Below are 19364 nucleotides of genomic sequence, written 5' to 3'. Positions count from 1 at the left end.
GACTGATGTCAAAGATCTCCACCGCTGTCGTATCATATGCTGTTGCGCAGACGTATGGAGGCTGTGTAAATATAAACTTGTTTTCTAAACTCCCACAATCTGTTGGTTGAACTGTGATTTCATTCTGAATCACAGCATGTGTCACAGTGCAGACTGAGGCCATGCGGGCCACCTTCGCTCTGCTGGTTCGACACAGTCAGTAAACGTGTGTCTTTTGCCTTCTCCGTGTAATTCTACACATTGATACTTTAAACATGACCACCGAATTCCTTTTTGCGTCTAATGAATCTGCCTCTTTGTCAGTGTCAGTTAGGGATTGACTGACCCCAACCACTCCCTATACGAAAGCGTTCTTCCTAATGTCACTTTTCGTTCTTTTCCTCATGACTTTAAAAGTCTGCCAATCCTTTCAGGCGTGGGAGCATTTTGATGACATTACTTTCCCTGTTTAGACTTCGCATGACTTGGAAAACTTCAATCAGGCCAGATTTCAAGCTTCTGTTCTCTGAGGAGAGCTGTCCTAATTTTCCAATCTTGTTTCATTGCTGACATTCCTTCAACACGGCACCACTCACGTCAACGCAATATTCCATCATTTCACTTCCTTGCTTTCTGCCCAATTCGTACTCCAAGCAGGTAAAATCAATGACTGCAGATGCTGGAAACCAGATTCTGGATTAGTGGTGCTGGAAAAGCACAGCAGTTCAGGCAGCATCCGAGGAGTAGTAAAATCGACGTTTCGGGCAAAAGCCCCGACTTTAGCAAAGGAGTTTTTTGAGAAAGTTAACCGGGCACTCTTGCACAAGTCAGAAAACGCGGGCTCGTCCGGGATTTCGCGCAAGTCTATGCAGTAGAAGACCCAACGCGAGAATCATGCCCCGAGACCAACGAGCCACTCCAGAGAGCACACAAGCAGCCCCGCTCCCTGAGTCTTGCTCAGTGTGAAATACACTTGACATTGATCTGATAACTGCAAGCGGCAAAGAGTTTCCAGAACAATTGCTTCTCATCCTGTCTCCCTGCTCCCGTTTGTCCCGGACCCAGGAACCGGGCCCTCTGCTGGCAGAAAATTAAACCGTTTTGTTTCTAAACCTGTCTCTCACACCGGAGTGACCCGTGACAAGCATTGACCTCCTCAACATCGGGTACAGAGAACAACAGAAGACCACTCAGCCTTCCATGAGGGTGTCATCTCAACTGTGCACATTGGGCCAGTATATCAATGTGAAATATTTATGTCGAAGTTTTTTGAGAAAGAGATGAGAAGGCAAGGTGCAGAACAGAGCGCCGTTATACGGGAAAGCTGCTGAAGAGGACATTGACTGAATCAGAGAGATGGTTTCCCTTCTGGGTGATGCTCCCATCACGCACCCGCAGACATATCGCCGGCGTGCAAATATAAGCTCTGTCTAGATTCTCACATTCTGTTTTTTCAAACTGTGATTTCGCTCAAAAGCGCAAAATTTCAACACTCGCAACGTTCAAACTTTACGAAGTTCTCATATATATATTTAGCGAACACCTGGAAGAAATTCTTCCAAACTTACCTGGGGAATTTCGGTTTGAGGGCTCTTGAACTCTAAGTAGAACGAAGGGAAGTTTGCCTCGAGGCTGTGCAATGTGGAGATGTGTTCCCCATGTTAAATGGTAGTGCTTGACCATCTCAGTCCTTCCCGATGCAGGGTTGCCCTGACCCACAGGGAGGTTTCTTTGATAAACTGTTCTGGGGCTTCCTGCCGTACCGTGACGCCATAGGGCGAGCCTCCGGTGATGGCCTGCAGCTGCTGTGACACAATAATGACGCTGGCCCCGGAACATGAATACGAATTAGTTCATGAGTCACGTGGTACTGAATCATTCTATGGAATGTTCTTTCAACGTCACGGATGTATATATGAGAGGAGGTAAATGGGCAGGGCTTACACCTCGAGTCAACTCTTCCATCACTCGCAACATCGCCCACCCATCTCCCATTGTCCCAAGGCACCTTCCGCTGCACCCACAGAATGTGCAACACCTGCCCATTTACCTGCTCCCTCCTGAATATCCAAGGGGTCGAACATACCTTCCAGGTGAAGCAGCACTTTACCTGCACATTTGCCACAACCTAGTCTACTACACAGTGTGGTTTCCCCAAAGTAGCATGAAGCATGAACTGGGTGACTGCTTCGCAGAACATCTCGGTTCTGCCCGCAACAAAAGGCCTTGAGCCTCTGGTTGCCTGTCGCTTTAACACGCCACCCTGTTCCCTGGCCAACATCTCTGTCTCAGGCATGCAACAGTGTTCCATGAAAGCTAAGCTCCAGATGGAAGACCAACGCCTCATTTTCCACTTGGAGATCCTATAGCCCTCCAGTCTTCAACATCGAGTTCAACATTGTTTCGACCCGAACCCCATGCCCTTAACCCCAACCAAACCCACACGAGGCCTTGTTATCACATCGTCTGCTGTTACACACGACTTATTGTTAGCCAGGAACAGTCTCCATTAACAGTTAGTCACCCTCCGACACAGATCGTTATTCACTCCTTTGTCCCTCCAATATTCTCCCTCAGAACTGGTGGCAAAGAGAGCAATGTGGACTGATATCCCTGAGCCAGCTGTTTGTCCCATCTCCAGGAACCGGGCTCTCTCCACTGGCGGATAATTAAACTATTTTATTGTTGCGCTGACGTGAGGAGACTGTGTAAATATAAACGTTTTCTAAATTCCCACCTTCCGTTGGGAGCGAATGGGGAACTTCAAACTAGCGTCGACAGAAAAACAACACACACAAACCGAATCCTTAACCACAGAAGCAATCATCCCAACACCCACAAACGAAGCTGCATCAGGACATTATTTCAACGAGCCGCTACACACTGCAGCACAGAGAAACTACGAAGAGCACAAGAGATATACGTATGTAGTATATTTAAGGAGAACAGGTACCCAATAAACTCAGTCCGCCGATTTCTCATTGATGCTTCCAAGCTAACTCTCAAATATTCGGTTTTTCCCTCCATTCTTTCCTGTTTGTTTTTTGTGGGTTTTCAAAGCTTTCGTAATCCTCTGACTGAGTGTTGGAGTTGGAAAGTTATGTTGTGGCTGTACAGGACATTGGTTAGACCACTTTTGGAATATTGTATGTAGTTCTGGTCTCCCTCCTATCAGAAGGATATTGTGAAATTTGAAAGGGTTCTGAAGCACCAATGGGTCCACAGAGGGAAAGAGGCCCTTCTGCTGCCCTGAGTGTGGGAAGGCCTTCAGTGATTCCTCTGACCTGCTGACGCACCAGGTGGTCCACACCGTGGAAGGCCGTTCTCCTGCCCCAAGTGCGAGATGGCCTTCAGCAGTTCTTCCCACCTGCTGTGATACCAGTGGGTCCACACTGAGGAGATGCCGTTCTTCTGCACCGAGTGCAGGGAGGGCTTTAATCTTTCTTCCATCCTGCTGGCCCGCTCGTGGGTCCACATCAGGGAGATGTCGTTCAGTTGCCCTAAGTGCAGGAAGGCCTTCAGCAGTTCCTCAGCCCTGCTGAGACACTAGTCCATCCACACCGGGGAGAAGCTGTTCTCCTGCCCCGAGTGTGGGAAGGGCTTTGCCCGCTCCTCCACACTGCTGAAGCACCAGCTGATCCACCCGGGGTGGTGGAGGTGGGAGGTGGTGGCGGAGGGGTGGAGGCCGTTCTGTTGCCCTGAGTGCGCCCTGAATTCCTCCGCCCTGCTGAAGCACCAGTGTGTCCACACTGAGGTGAGGCCCTTCAGCCCGCCCGAGTGTGCAAAGAGGTTCATATTTTATTGCAACTTGCGGAAGCACCAGCAGGGGCACCAACGTTCCCAGCAATCAGATCCCACTGGCGACGCTGCCTTGGGTCATCCCCCAGGACTGAACATCCTGCCAGTCCTGACAGTGGGTGCAGTGGGAGAGTAGGTGCGCTGTTTTTGTTTTCTGCTGGACTTCAATTGCCTGCCCTACACCCCACAACCACAACCCCATGGTGGCTCAGGTATTGCACTGCTGCCTCATGGCACCAAGAACCCAGGAATACTTCCACCCGTCGGGGTCTGTGTGCAATTTATGGAGGGTAGGAAAATGGATCTGACTGGATTACTATTCGAAAGATCAGTGCAGATGTGTTGGGCTGAAGGACCTGTTTCCACAATGTAGGAGTTCAACCATCATATGAGCTTTGCTTTCAGTGGGCACTGCTGCTCATTGAGCCCGGGACTGCACATTGCCAAATGAAATCATCCAGAGAAACCTAAGACCGTAAGACCATCGGAGCAGAAGTTAGGCCATTCGGCCTGGCGAGTCTACTCTGTCATTCGTTAGTGACAAATGTAGCGCAGATGAGATTAGGTTCAGTGTGAAACAGGCCATTTGTCCCAACAAGTCCACACCGACCCTCCGAAGAGTAGCCCATCCAAACACATTTCCCTCTAACTAATGTACCTACCTCTACGGGCAAGTAAGCATGGTCAATCCACAAGACCTGCACATCTTTGGTTTATGGAAGAAAACAGGATCACCCAGAGAAAACCCACGCAGACGCTGGGAGAAAGTGCAAACTGCTCACATACAGTCACCCAAAGCTGCAATCAAACCTGGGTCCCTGGCACTGTGAGGCTGCAGTGGTAACCACTGAGTCACTACATACTGCATGCCGAAGCAGGCAAGCAGGAGATTGGGAGAATACAGCAAGCCAGGCAGCACCAGGATGTGGAGTAGTCAGGGTTTTGGGTATTAACCCTTCTTCAGGACTGAAACGTTGACTTCGATATGAGAAACGATTTACAGGAATGTTGCTGAGGGTTGGAGGGTTTGAGCTACACGGAGAGTCTGAATAGGCTGGAACTGTTTTCACTGGATCATCTGAGGCAGATTAGTGACCTAATAGAGGTTACGAAATCATGAGGGGCGTGGACAGGGTAATAGACAAGGTCTTTTCCCTGGGATGGGGGAGTCCAGAACGAGAGGGCAGAGGTTTAGCGTAAGAGACAAATATATTAAATGGACAACTTCTTCATGCAGAGGGTGGTATATATATGAAATGAGCTGCCAGAGTATATGGGTCAGGTGCTGTCAAATGGGACTAGATTAATTTAGGATATCAGGTCAGCATGGACAAGTTGGACTGAAGGGTCTGTTTCCATGCTGTACGTGTCTCTGACGACTGGTCCAAATGTAACTTTAAAATAGAGTCCAAGTAACTTTGAATAGTTCAACCTTGTTGAGCTCACCTCCTGAAAACTTTCAAATTAATCTCTCTGAGTGATACTGTTTAAACATGCTGAGTTGAACAAAGTATCCCATCAAGTTCAACACAAACCCAGAGTTGAAGAAGTCAGAAATCAGGACATCAAGGGGACCAAAACTGAGACAGATCTAGGGTTGCGGGTTATCAGCTCCTAGAAAATGGAGTCGTGGGTAGACAGGGTGGTGAAGAGGGATTTTGGCATGCTTGCTTTCATGGGTCAGAGCATTGAGCACAGGATATGGGACGTCTTGTTGCAGCTGTCACACATGCCACACAACAACGATAGGCGTGGCCCTGCATCCCTCTGACTGGCTCCCCCTTTTTATATCTGGGGGAAGATTAGACCCACCTGCCTGTGTGTGGCTCATATGTACTTATCCAAATAATTTTCGACATTGTAACATGACCTGCATCCACCACTTCCTCTGACAGTTCATTCCACACACGAACCACCTTCAATGTAAAAAACGTTGCCCCCCTCCGTCCTTTTTAAATCTTCTCCCTCTCATCTTAAAAATATACTCCCAGACTTTGAACTCCCCTACCCTTCAGGAAAAGACACTGGTTAATCACCTTATCTTTGTCCCTCATGACTTCATAAACCTCCATAACCTCCACCCTCAACCTCCTACACTCCAGTGAAAGAAAGTCCCAGCCTATGCCGTCTATAAATCATTCTGGCAACATCATAGTTAAAAAAGGTGAGCTTTAAGAATTGACTGAAAGGGCAGTGAAGATTCAACCAGCTGACAGTGGATCTGAAATCACATGTAGATCAGATCAGATCAGATTCGGACAGCAGGAAACCAGATAAGTTTTTACAACAAACCACAACAGTTTCATCATTTGACTCTTAATTCCAGATTTATATTGAATTCAGATTCCACCATCTGCTGTGGTAGGTTTTGAACCCAGGTCCCCAGAACATTGCGTGGGTGAATAGTCTGGTGACAATAAATTCGGCCATCCCCTCCCCTGGACACTTTGGCTTATTGTGTTGAGAGGTAACAAAGGAGCAAGAGGTTTCAACAGCTGCTAAGTTGTTGATATTACACAAGGGAACATCAGCACTCTCAGTAATGGCACATACTGAAGCCAGGACCCTGTTTCAGAGGTAAGGGCTCGGGAACCATAAGAAATAGGAAGAGGAAAATGCCATTCAACCCCTTGAGCCTGCTTCTCCATTCAATAGGATTGTGGCTGATGTGACATTCTCCACTTGGACTTTCCTGCCCTTTTCCTATAACTGTTCATCCCCCGACTGATCATGAATCTATTGATCCTAGTTTTAAATGGGACACGAAGGCTGTCAACAGAGTTACTGGGATGGGGGAGGGGGAGCTCAGGTCGAAGTTGGGGACTAAAACAATGGCTTCACACTTCACAATATTTAACTAAGGGAATGTTTACAGTTTATAGCTAAAACGTCCTGAAGAAGGGCTCATGCCCAAAACGTCGATTCTTCTGCTTCTTGGATGCTGCCTGACCTGCTGCGGTTTTCCAGCAACACATTTTCAGCTCTGATCTCCAGCATCTGCAGTCCTCACTTTCTCCTAAATAATCCCATGGATCTCACAGAGTGACACAGATGGGTACAGCACGGAAACAGACCCTTTGGTCAAACTCGTCCATGCAGCCCAGATATCCTAACCTAATCAAGTCCGATTTGCCAACACTTGGCCCAAATCCCCATAAATATTTCCTATTTTTATACACATCCAGATGCATTTTAAATGCTGTAATTATACAGCCTCCATCACTTACTCCAGCGGCTCATGCCGTACATGCATCACCCTTTGCGTGAAAAGGTTGCCTCTTAAGTGCATTCTATATCTTTCCTCTCCCCTTCCTAAAACTATGCCCTGTAGTTCTGGACTCCCCAATCCCAGGGAAAAGAACTTGTCTATTTGGCCTATCCATATCCCTCATGATTTTATGAACCTCTATACGGTCACCCCTGAGCCTCCGACGCTCCAGAGAAAACAGTGGATTCAGCACTGCCCTATAGCTCAACCCTCCAACCCTGGCAACACCCTTGTAAATCTTTTCTGCACCTTTTCTAGTTTCACAACATCTTTCCAATAGGAAGCAGGCCAAAACTACATGCAATATTCCAAACGTGGCCTGACCAATGTTCTGTACAGTGGCAACATGAGCTCCCAACATCTATCCTCGATGCTCTGACCAACAAAGGAAAGCATACCAAACGCCTTCTTTACTATCCAATCTGCCTGCGTCTTTACTTTTAAGGAACTATCAACCTGAACTCCAAGGTCTCTTTGCTCAGCAACACGTCCAAGCAACTTCCCATTAAGTGTAAAAGTCCTGCTCTGATTTGTTTTTCCAAAATGCAGCACCTCATATTTATCTACATTAACCTCCATCTGTCACTTCTTAGCCCATTGGCCCATCTGATCAAGGTCCCATTGTAATCTGAGGTAACCTTCTTTGCTGTCCACAACACCTCCAATTTTGGTGTCATCTGCAAACGTACTAACTATACCTTCTCAGTTTACATCCAAATCATTTATATAAATGACAAAAACTAGCGGACCCAGCATCGATCCTTGTGGTATAGCATTGGTCACAGGCCTTCAGTCTGAAAAGCAACCCTCCATCACCACCCTCTGTCTTCTGCCTTCTAGCCAGTTCTGTATCCAAATGGCGAGTTGTCCCTGCATGCCATGAGAGTAAACCTTGCTCCCCCGTCTCCCATGTGGAATCTTGATGAATGCCTTCCTGAAGTCCATATAAATCACGTCCATCGCTCTGTCCTCATCAATCCACTTTGTACTTCTTCAAAAACCTCAATAATGTTCGTGAGACATGATTTCCCAAGCATAAAGCCATGCTGACTATCCTTAATCAATTCTTGCCTTTCCAAATACATGTAAATCCTATCTCTCAGGATTCTCTCCAAAAACTTGCCCATCACGGATGTCTGTCTCAATGGTCTATAGTTCCCTGGCTTTTCCTTACCACATTTCTTAAATAGTGGCACCACGTTAGTCACCCTCTAGCCTTCCGGCACCTCACCTGTGACTCTTGATGACACAAATATCTCAGTGAGAGGCCCACCAATCACTTCCCCAGTTTCCCACAGAGTTCTAGGGTACTCCTGATCAGGTCCTTGGGATTTATCCACTTCTATGCATGTCAAGACATCCAGCAATTTCTCATCTGTAATATGGACATTTTTTCAACATGTCACCAGAAACTTTCTCACATTCTATATCTTCCATGCCTTTCTCCACAGTAAACACTGATGCACAATATCCGTTGAGTTCCCCCCCGCCCCGCCCCACCTGATCTTATGCAGTTCCACACAAAGGCCGCCTTGCTGATCTTTGAGGGGCGCTATTCTCTCCCTTGTTATACTTTTGTCCTTAACGTATTTATAAAAACCCTTTGGGTTTTCCTTAACTCTATTTGACAAAGGTATCTCATGTCCCCTTTTTGCCCTCATGATTTCTCTCTTAAGTATGCTGTACTGTCTTTATTCTGTAAGGATTCACTCGATCTCTCTGTCGATACCTGATGTATGAATCTTTCGTTATCTTTACCAAAATCTCAATTTCTCTGGTCATCCAGCATGCCCTACACCTACCAGCCTTTCCTTTCACCCGAACAGGAATATACTGTGTGTGGATTCTTGTTATCTCATATTTGAGGGTTTCCCATTTTCTAGCAGACCTTTAACCTGCGAAAAACTGCCCCCAATCAGCTTTTGAAATATCTTGCCTAATACCTGAGTGTTCCTCCAATTTAGAACTTCAACCTTTAGATCTGATATATTATTTTCAATCACTATTCTAATGTTAATAGAATTATGGTTGCTGGCCCTAAGCTTTTGCACCTTCGCCAGTATGTACATCCTCATTGTGAATTAGAAAATTTCCTTGTGCACACTTAACAAATTTCTCTATTTGGCGGATAAGTAAATGGACAGAAGTTATAAATTGGGTCAACTCTTCCTTCATTCCCATCAACCCTACCCCCATTCCCACCCCAATAGTCCAACGGCACTTTACCTTGCAATTGCCGAATGTGTGACACCAGCCCATTTCCCTCCTCCCTCCTCACTATCCAAGGGCCAAACTTACCTTCCCGGTGAAGCAGCACTTTACCTGCTCTTCCCACAACCCAGTCTACTGCATTTGCTGCTCACAATATGGGCTCATCTACATTGGGGAAAACGAACCGTAAACTGGGTGACTGCTGCACAGAACATCTACGTTCTGCCCGCAAAAAGACCCTGAGCTTCCAGTTGCCTGCCAATTCCACACCCCATCCTGTTCCCTGGCCAACATCTCTGTCTCAGGTTTGCTGTAGTGTTCCGGTGAAGCTCAGCACCAGCAGAACGAAGAACAACGAATATTTCACTTGGGGACCATACATCCCTCCGGTCCCAATATCGAATTCAATAACTCTAGGGCCTGAAATCCATAGTATCCTCGTCCCGACCACACACACCAAGCATTGTTATCACGCAGTCTGTCATTGTACACTATGTATTCTTAGCCACGAACAGTCTCCATTCACCCTCCCACGCAGATCGTTATCAACTCCCTTTCATGTCCAACAGTTCTTCCCTCGCTTTGGGCTCTGTCCTGATCTATCATTTACTGCATCCGCCTTCCTCCCACAATATCTCCTGCATATAAACCAACGTTTTCCCAATCACCATCAGTTCTGTGGAAGGGTCACCGGCAACTCCTGTTTTTTTTGTTTCTGATATACAGCATCCACAGTTCTTTCACCTTTTTATTGAGGTAGAGTTGGCAATTGTTTCGCGAGACAGAAGGAGAGGGGGGAGAGACAGAACAGACATGAACTTTTGATCTCCGTTGTGACTCATAATGTAAAATCATTGCAGTGCGATCACTTCCCTGAAGTATGAATAGAGGGCTGGTGCCATCCGTGAGTTTGGAGCGGAAAGGTAGCGCGTCTGACTCCTAGATCAGAAGGTAGCGTGGTTGAATCACGTCAGGTTCACTGACGTAGTTGGTGGACCAAATGCTCATCTCCCCCAGTTCATCACGACGATTAATTACAGCCGTCTCCCTCTGGGAAGCCGCTTCTTTCAGTTGGTGACCTTGTGGAGTGAGTAATATAATACCAATGTTTTTACAACATAATCCAGAGACTCCCGTCTTTATGTTTCAATCTATCAGGAGAGTGACAGCGAGTTCAGATAGAAATATTTCCCACCAACAGCAAATCCTTTCCTCTCTCTGGACACAGTTAAAATTATCTTTATTCAACAGAAGGAGCGGAAACGACAGTCTGACGGCCCCTCTCCACATTAACGGTGAGCCTGAATTTTATAAACGGTGTCAGGAAAATCCAATGGCGGACACTGATTTGGTTCAATCGATTGTTTTCCCAACCGTAATTCACCGAGAGGATACTGCTGTGTGAAACAGCGGGGGGAATTACTGCAGGGCCTCCTGCGTATGGAACACACCGCAACTGATGTGTTTCACCTTCACCAGTTTAATCCTATCTCGGAGAAGAGAGGTTTGATTATTCGGATCATAGCAGCCAGACAGAGAACAGAAGAAGAGCACTCAGACCTTCACAAGATTGTCACCACAGCTGGGTCATCGTGGCCCGTGTATCAGTATGGGATAGTAATCTGCATCTACTGACTGGAAGCACAGCAAATTGGAGTGCTGGTGGGACTATCACACAGGAGAAAACGGCTTCGACCTATCAACTGGAGTGGTTCCCAATGCGCAACTCCGCTCACCTCAACTGAATAACTGTAAACAAATTACTCAGTGATTCAAAGGAATACTCCGTTTTGAATCTGCATTGTGGCATGGACCTTCGAGAATGATGTCAAAACACCTTCATTGCTGTGATGGATAATCCTGTTGTGCAGAATATATCCGTTGTCAATTTTCCTACGTTCTGTTTGTCCAACTCCGATTTCACTCAGAATCACGAAATGTGTGACAGCGCAGACTGAGGCCATGCAGCCCACCTTAGCTCTGCTGGTTCAACACAATATGTAAATAAGTGTCTCATTCTGTCGCCTTCTCCCTGTAAATCTGCACATTGTTACATTGAACATGCCCACCGAATTCCCTTTTGTGTCCATTGAATCTGCCTCTTTGTCACTGTCAGACAGCGACTTACTGACCCCACTCCCTGTGCGAAAACGGTCTTCCTAATGTCACTTTTACTTATTTTCCTGATGACTTTAAATCTCTGCCAAATCGTTCTCGATCCTTTCAGGCCTGGGAACATTTTCACTGCATTATTTCCTCTGTCTGACACCCTCATGACGTGGTAAACTTCAATCAGACCAGCTTTCAGCCCTCTGTTCTCCAAACAGAGCTGCCCCAAACTTTCCAGTCTCCCTTCACTGCTGACATTCCTCAGGACGGTGCCATTCACGTTAACCTGTTCAGCGCCGTCTGCAATCACTTCACTTCCCCGCTTCCTGAAGTATCACCCTCAGAATTGAGCGTAATACAGGTGGAGGATTCATTCAGACTCGGATTGCGCGGGCGAAAAATCTGCAATACTTGTTCTCACTTTCAATACGTGTTTCCCTTCGCCGTGTTCACTGCAATGGCAGCTCTGCACCGTCCCTAATCCAGGCAGTCCGATCTTATTTAACGAAGTGGCTCTTTGAGAAAATTGATCGGGCATTTTTGCTCATGTCAATTTAAGGAATAATGGTTCACCTGGAATTGCAACGCGGGAACTCTCACGCGGCTGCATATGCTCGAAGACCCAAAGCTAGAATCACATTACAGACTAACGAGCCACCAGCCATGGGTGCAGCCAGCTCCTGAAACAGCTGAGACTTGCTCAGTACGAAATTCATTGTACATTGCTCCCACAAACGCAAGCAGCGAAGAGTTTCAAGAACATCTCCTTCTCAATCTGTCTCCCTGCTCCCAGGACGCAGCTGTTTGTCCCATCCCCAGGGACCGGGCTCTCTCTACTGGTGGATAATTGAACCATTTTGTTTCCACTTGCAAGCTGTGCTGGTGTAAGGCAGAGCCCATTCACTCTTCTGCTCTCTCACACTGTTACGTGAGGCAGGATAAGTCAGTTACGATCATGTGTAGGAAATGGGCAACTTTGAACTTGATCCAAAGGTCTTGTTAACGGAGAGACAGAAAGATGCTGTGCTGTCGGGACAGAGAGAAATGGACACCGGAGACTCTTCCCTCAGGTAAATTGATATGAGTGAATTTTTGTGCAGCCTGCTTGGTGTTCAGAATTTGTCCTGACACAGCAATCCTGCAGAAAGTCTTTTATTACACGGGCGTTGGTTTCATTACTGCAGGAAATGGACTAAAACAGCAAGTCATGTGTTTCAAATTCACCGGTTCATTGCCATCTGAGAGAAGAGGTTTCACACGAGATCAGGCCACAGCGACAGAGAACAGGACAAGACAACTCAGAGCTCCACAAAGGTGCCAGCGCAACTGTGTAAATATGACTTGTGTATCGATATTGAGCTCAGATACCCGAAGTTTTGGGAAGCAAACGATATGGTAAGTAAAAGAGCAAAGCATTGTGAAAGACGTTTAGACACTCAGGAAGTCGTTTGAAAGGCAAGATACTGAACAGAGTGCCATCACAAATGAAAGCCGCTCAAGGAGACACTGAACAATAGCAGAGGATGGTTTCGATCCATCGACCTCTGGGTTATGGGCCCAGCACGCTCCCGCTGCGCCACTCTGCTTCTATGCACGGCATCCTTTTCCACAGGTCCCTTCAGCCTTTCGTCTGGCGCGTGGCATGCACGTTCGAGACTGATGTCAAAGATCTCCACTGCTGTCGTCTTATATGGTGTTGCGCAGACGTATGGAGGCTGTGTAAATATGAACTTTTTCTAACTTCCCACATTCTCTTGTGATTTCACTCTGAAGAGACGCCATGCGGCCCACCTTCGCTCTGCTGGGTCGACACCGTAAGTAAACGTGGGTCTCTATTCGTCTCATTCTCTTGCCTTCTCCATGTAATTCTGCACATTGTTACTTTAAACATGATCACCGAATTCCCGTTTGCGTCTAATGAATCTGCCTCTTTGTCAGTGTCAGTTCGGGATTTACTGACCCCAACCACTCCCTGTACGAAAGCATTCTTCCTAATGTCACTTTTGGGTCTTTTCCTCATGCCTTTAAAACTCTGCCGAATTGTTGCCGATCCTTTCAGGCGTGGGAACATTTTGACTACATTACTTTCTCTGTCTGGACTTCGCATGACTTGAAAAGCTTCAATCGGGCCAGATTTCAAACTTCTGTATTCCGAAGAGAGCTGTCCCAAATTTCCAATCGACCCTCATCGCTGACATCCCTCAAACACTGCACCACTCACGTCAACTTATTCAACGCTGTCTCCAAGCATTTCACTTCCCTGTTTTCTGCCTCATTCGTCCTCCTGGCAGCCAAACCTCGTTTCACGAAGGTGCTTTTTGACAAAATTAATGGGGCATTTTTGCACAAATCAAGTTATGAGACGCAGCCTGTTTTTGGAGTTGAATCTAGGACTGCGCACAAGTCTGCACATTTAAAGAATCTACCTGAGAATCATGCCCCTAGACCAACAAGCCAAACAGCGGCTATTTCCCCACCACACACCTCTTGAGCCAGTTGAGACTTGCTCAGTGTGAAATACATTTGACATTGCTCTCAGAATTGCAAGTGACGAAGAGTTTCCAGAACAGCTGCTTCTCATTCTGTCTCCCTGCTGCTGTTTGCCCCGTCCCCCGGAAACAGGCTCCCTCCACTGTTTCGAAAGTTTTCTCTGACACCCGAGTGGCCAGTGACAAGTATTGCCCTCCTCAACATCGGATACAGAGAACTGGAGACCACTCAGAGGTTTTCACCTCAACTGTGCACATTGGGCCAGTATATCATTGTAAAATATTTATGTCGAAGCTTTTTTGGGAAGCGGATGTGAAGGCAAGGTACAGAACAGAGCGCTGTTATATGGGAAAGCTGCTAAAGACGACGTTGAATGAATAGGAGAGAATGGTCTCTCTTTTGGGTTATGATCCCAATAAGCACGCGTTGTGCCATTCTCCTGCATTGCTCGGCAGTTTTTCCAGAGAAGTATTTAGCTTTTCATCTGGCGTGTGGCAGGCACGTTTGAGAATGACGTCAAAAGATCTTCTCTGCTGTCGTGTCATTTGTTGTTGTGCAGACATATCGTCGATGTGCAAAAATAAACTCTGTCTAAATTCCCACATTCTGTTTTTCGAACTGTGATTTCGCTCAGAATCACTAATTTTCAAAACTCACAATATTCAAACTTTAACAAAGTGCTCATAGAAATGATTAGTGAACACCTGGAAGAAATTCTTCCAAACTTACCTGGGGAATTTCGCTTTGAGAGGTTTTGAACTTTAAGTGGAAGGAAGGGAAGTTTGCCTCGAGGCTGTTTAATGTGGAGATGTGTTCTCCATGTAAACTGGTCGTAGTTGATCATCCCAGTGCTTCCCGATGCAGGGCTGCGTGACCCCCAGGGAGGTTTACTTGTAGCAACCGGAGTGAATCCAGAGAGGGAGCAGATTCTGCAAAGGTGCTCAAATACTTTCTATCTCCCTTTTAGGTATTTTCCTTGGGTATTCCCTCAGATTGGCACGCATGCAGTTTGCACCCTTGAAAATGATTGCTTTTTTCCTCATGTTCATAATTAAAAGTGTAGTTTCTCATGGAACTGAGCCGCATTGAAAGGATTGCCATATTGATATATATATGTACACGTATTTAGCTTAAGATGAGATTAGATTTGAATGAAGTTTTCCTCTAAACACACCTAAGCCTATCTGGCTGCATGAGGGATTTCAGGTTTCTGTGTGCTGGGTATTATGTGATCAGCAGGCATCTGGCAAACTATAGGAACTGTTATGTTCGTTTAAGTGTACTGCCAATGATCACTTATTTTGTGATTTTTTTTTCAGGAAGACATGCCGAAAGAAATCTGAAAACAAATGATACATCAACTTCTGACAGAACCACTTGATTCATTGGGACTTGAATATCAGAAGCCATTCCATTCAAGAAGACATTGTTGCTTTTGTTTGCTTGAGAGATTTTGGACACTGGTGCGGCAGGAAGAATACTGAGACACCGAGTGAGGGAGATTCAGTGCGCTGACTGTGAAAAGTGCTTGACACCATTTACTCAGCTTGGGGGAATCAAAGTCTCATCCCTCACGGTGGAAAAGACTATGTCCCCGTTCTGATTGTAATTTCAAACCCAGACCAACACAAGGAAAGCTCCCCCAATGGGGAACTGTGGAAATATGGGGACTGAGGGAAAGGATTCCCTTCCCCATCCGTGTTGGAAACCCACAGACATATTCCCAGCGGGGAGAGGACATTCACCTGCTCGGTGTGCAGGAAGGGCTTCAGTCGGATCAGCCATCTGGAGACGCACGAGTGGGTCCACAAGTGAGAGAAGCCATTCACGTGCCCCATGTACGGGAGAGGGTTCACTCAGTCAGCTGCACTGCTGACCCACCAGTGGGTCCACACCGGAGAGAGGCCCTTCACCTGCTGTCAGTGCAGGAAGCGGTTCACCTGCTCATCCCACCTGCGGAGGCACCAGCGCGTTCACGTGCCATCGCAGGGGGTTGGAAGGAGCGATGGCCGAGCACCGCTAACAACCCAGCTCTGGGGACTCTCAGGTTCGAATCCCGTCGCGGCAGATGGCAGAATTGGGATTCGGTCAGTAATCTGGACTTCAGAATCTAAGGATGAAACCATTTTCAGAGGGCAAAAACCCATCTGATTCACTCATGTCCTTTTCAGTGACGGAAACTGCCGTTGCGGGAAAGGATTCACTCAGTCATCCCAGCTGCATGCTTTACCCGGCTGTACGAAGGATCCAGTTACAAAGAGACAACTCAACTGACCAAAAATAAAGAAAGTGTGGTGGGGGGAGTGGGGGTGAGTGTGTGGATTTTAACATGGAGGTGCTTTTTTTTTAAGAAAGCTACTTTTTTTACGCCTTGTGATGTGGAGACCTGAAGCTGTAACAAAGTTGGGTCGCAGTAAAGGTTACCTGAACTTACCGTCAGGCTCAAACTCTCATTGAGAGCTGTGAGTTCAGACGTGTGGATGTCTTTCAGCAATTAGGCCGGTCATTGAATGTATTCAAGGCTGAGATCATTTGACTTTGATGAACAAAGAAGTGGATGGTTTTGGGGGAAGGCAAGAAAATGGTTTTAAGACCAGTACAGAACAGATACAGAGTCATACAGCACAGAAACAGACCCTTCAATCCAACTAGTCCATGCTGACTATATTCACAAACTAAACTCGTCCCACCTGCCAATGTTTGGCCCATATCCTTCTGAAACTTTTCTATTCGTGCACTTATTCAAATTTATTTTAAATGTTGTTACTGTAGCTGCATTCACTACTTCCTCTGGACATTCATTTGACACGCACTCCACTCTCTTAAACTAAAAATGTGCTCCTCATGTCTTTTTAAAATTTTTCTCCTCTCCCCTTAAAAAGATTGCTCCCTATTCTGGAAACAACAGCTGATGTTGACCTCAGCTATGCCCCTCGTGATCTTATAAACCTCAATAAGGTCACCTCTCGACCTCCTATGTTCCAGTGAAAAAGTTCCAGCCGATTCACTTAGATGTAAGTAGATCCATATTCAGTTATGATCTGTTCAATACTTGTGCAGGCTCGAAATACCAAGTGGCCAACTCCTGCTCCCAATTCTCTCACTCTGGCCAGGACAGCAAGAGACCATAAGACATAGGAGCAGAAATTAGGCCATTCAGCCCATCAGGTCTGTTCATACCATTCAATCGTGGCTGATAGGTTTCTCAACCCCATTCTCCCGGGCTCTCCCTGGAACTCTCCATCCCCATGATACTCAGGAACCTATCTACCTCAGTCTTAAATATCCTCAGTGACCTGGCCTCTACAACCTTCTGTAGAAATGAATTCCATAGATTCACCACTCTTTCACTGAAGAAGTATCTCCTTATCTGCATTCTAAAACGCCCTCCCTTTACTCGAAGGCTGTGCCCTCAGGTCCTAGTCTCTCCTACCAATGGAACCATCCTCTGAAAGTCTACTCTGTCCAGGCCATTCAGTATTCTGTATGTTTCCATTAGATCCCCCTGAGTGTGGGCCTGTTAATCACATTGAAACAGACCCTTCAGGATGAGGTACAGCAGGGATTAGGTTCAGCAATGAGAGAATGGAAGGAGAGTATGTGGGACAGAGATTTTCAGCTTCGAGGGAATAAGAGAGGAAAGAGAATTTAGCATAAATTAGAATTGATTGGATGAGTCAAGGAGTGACAGATGGGGTTAAATTCAGAGAAATGTAAGATGTTGCATTTTGGTCCAGCAATCCAGGCAGGACTGACACAGTTAAGGGGAGTGTCCCAGAACAAAGAGACCTTGGAGTGCAGGTTCATCGTTCCTTGAAGGTGGAGTCTTACATAGACAGTATAGTGAACAAGGTGTTTGGTATGCTTTCCTTTATTGGTCAGAGTATTCAGTACAGGAACTGGGAGATCATTTTGCGGCTGTACAGGACATCGGTTAGGCCACCTTTGGAATACTGCATTCAACTCTGGTCTCTCTGATGTAGGAAAGATGTTACGAAACTTTGAGAGGGGGTCAGAAAATATTTAGAAGGCTGTTGCTAGATTTGGAGGGTTTGAGGTGTGGGAAGAGGCTGAATAGGCCAGGGAGATATTTTCTTTGGAGCATCAGAGGCTGAGTAGTAACCTTTAAAGAAGTTTATAAGGGGCATGGATAGGGTGAATATCCAAGGAATTTACTCCATGGTCGGGGAGTCCAAACTAAAGGGGCAGAAGTTTACGGTGAGTAGGGAAAGGGACCTGAGGGGCAACATATTTTCAGACAGAGGGTGGAACGTGTATGGAACGAACTGCCAGAGGAAGTGGGGAGGCTGGTACAATGACAACATTTAAAAGCCACTCAAGGATGGGTACTTGAATAGGAAGGATTTAGAGGGATGAGTCAAATACTGGCAAACGGGACTAGATTAGTTTGTGATGTATAGTTGGCACGGATGAGTTGGGCCAAAGGGTCTGTTTCTGTGCTGTATGACTTTAATCATCTTCAGTGAAAGCAGAAGTGTTGTTGTGAAGACTGGACTTTCAGAGCAGCTTTCAAAAATGTTTTGCCCTTTCTCAGAGCAGAAGAAGTTACAATGAAATCTTTCATTTGTGAGACAGCAACTGAGTGAGTGAGTGAATACATCTGGGATTTGGTAGAAAGTGGGAATTCATTGCACTGTGGGGATGAAACCCTACCCTATCCAGTCATTTCTGCTGGTAGATGAGACTCGGCCCCAAGATTAGGGGAAGTAGATTTAGGACAAAGATGAGGAGGAACTGCTTTTCCTGGGGAGTAGTGAAACTGTGGAAGTCTCTGCCCAAGGAAGCAGAGAAGGCAGCTTCGTTAAGTATATTCAAGACACAATTAGATGGGTTTCTGCATAATTGGGGAATTAAGGATAGTTGGGAAACTGCAGGGAGGAGGAGCTGAGATGATGGATAGATCAGCCATAATCTTAATGAACGGGAGAGCAGGCAGGACGGGCCAAATGGCTGACTCCTGCTTCTATTACTATGAACCTATAACACTGCATTTCCCATGGCTAACCCAACTAACCTGCACATCCCTGGACACTTTGGGCAATTTAGCCTGGCCAATCCAACTCGAGGCTGGTGAGCAATGTCGTGATGTGGAAATGAACATCAGAGAATGATAGAAAGGGAGAAGGAGAGCAAATATACCAGCAATCAAAACTGGATTCAGAAGATCACAAAAACTGAAACTAAAAACTGAATGTGAGCTGCATTGTAACAGAAGTGAATCAATTGACTGACACATTGAAGGGAATAATTATGATCTGAGACTCCTTACAGGGACATGGCTTCAGGATGGCAAGGACTGGATCCTGAATATCGAGGAGGTAGTCAAATGGGACGCTCAGTAAAGGTAGAGGGTTGGTGCTGCTCATCAAAACACTGATCACAGGGTAGTCTGGTGTCAGCTTGGATTTCAGGTCTGGATTTCTCTGTCCTCTGTTGATCTCCCTGTTCCCACAGAGTAAGATGTTGGTCTGTTCTCAGCTCTGCTGGA

This window comes from Chiloscyllium punctatum, chromosome 36 (assembly GCF_047496795.1).
Source record: "Chiloscyllium punctatum isolate Juve2018m chromosome 36, sChiPun1.3, whole genome shotgun sequence".
Taxonomy (NCBI): Eukaryota; Metazoa; Chordata; class Chondrichthyes; order Orectolobiformes; family Hemiscylliidae; genus Chiloscyllium; species Chiloscyllium punctatum.
This window is presented reverse-complemented; position numbering follows the sequence as displayed.